Here is a 1,630-nt window from a genome sequence, read left to right as displayed (position 1 = left end):
GACCAATCCTGGAGTATGCGGCTCCAGCATGAAGTCCATATCTAGTCAAGCATAAGACTAAACTGGAAAAGGTTCAAAGGTTTGCCACCAGACTAGTACCCGAGCTGAGAGGTATTAGCTACGAGGAGAGACTACGGGAATTAAACCTCACTTCGTTGGAAGACAGAAGAGTTAGGGGGGACATGATCACCACATTCAAGACTCTCAAGGGAATCGACAGGGTTGATAAAGACAGGCTGTTTAACACAAGGGGCACACGCACTAGAGGACACAGGTGGAAACTGAGTGCCCAAATGAGCCACAGAGATATTAGAAAGAACGTTTTTAGTGTCAAAGTGGTTGACAAATGGAATGCATTAGGAAGCGATGTGGTGGAGGCTGACTCCATACACAGTTTCAAGTGTAGATATGATAGAGCCCAATAGGCTCAGGAACCTGTACACCTGTTGATTGACGGTTGAGAGGCGGGACCAAAGAGCCAGAGCTCAACCCCAGCAAGCACAACTAGGTGAGTACACACACACACACACACACACACACACACACACACACACACACACACACACACACACACACACACACACACACACACACACACACACACACACACGCACGCACACACGCACGCACACACGCACACACACACACACACACACACACACACACACACACACACACACGCACGCACACCTAGCAGCTTAAGTCAATAGAGAACATCACTATCCGGAGAGCCTGTAATAACCCTGAACCTCTACCCTTATTGTAATAACCTTATGTCCACTTTTGTAATAATTCTGAACGCTATCCTTACTTCTCTCTGCTCTTTCATCCAATGCCCCAGCTTAACACTGTTACAGTCCAGTATGACCCCTCACTGGACTGCCACGAATATAAGCTGAGTATTAACTGAGGAGGACACCACAAGGATAGGGGTTATTAATTTATAACTAATAATTAAAATCATTAAATCACTGCCACCACCTTCCCAAAACATAAATGAATGTGTCAAAATTATTGTTTCCCCAGGAAGGAAGGGACTCACTAATCATGGAACTCAAAGGGGCAAGTAAATGAATCTTAAATAATTAATACTGTAATCTTACTGAACTGAAAGGGAGATTCAAGAGCGACTTTAATATTCATAAGATGGAGGAGAACACGGGAACTTTCTAAGTCAACACAAAAAAATGACAAAGTAGAAAAATATAATACAAAGGGGAATTAACTGAATACCACTGGACAAATTATACAATTTATTTTATGAATCATGTAAATTAAAATCAAATTGAACATATGTCCTATTCTATTCCCTAAGAGGCAAAATGAGTATCTACTGAGGACATGAAATCAAGTGCACAATACCTTAAAACCGCACTGAGGCCAAGATGTTGATGACTTGCCTCCCACAGGTCAAGGGCTCCTGTACCCCACTAAGCTCCAGAACACACTGCCAAAATTTTGTTTCACCAGCTTACCAGTGGATTTACTCCTCCCACAATCTAATACAGCCCCAGGGCTCCACCTATTAATTGTCTACACCCAACCATTTAAAACTAGGCCTGAGGTCTGGCTCTCCAGGGCCAATAAGGACTTGCCCCTTTGAGTTCCATGATTATTGAGTCATTGGATG

Source organism: Procambarus clarkii, chromosome 34 (genome assembly GCF_040958095.1).
Source record: "Procambarus clarkii isolate CNS0578487 chromosome 34, FALCON_Pclarkii_2.0, whole genome shotgun sequence".
Taxonomy (NCBI): Eukaryota; Metazoa; Arthropoda; class Malacostraca; order Decapoda; family Cambaridae; genus Procambarus; species Procambarus clarkii.
The sequence above is the reverse complement of the archived record's forward strand: the minus strand, read 5'-3'. Positions refer to the sequence as shown.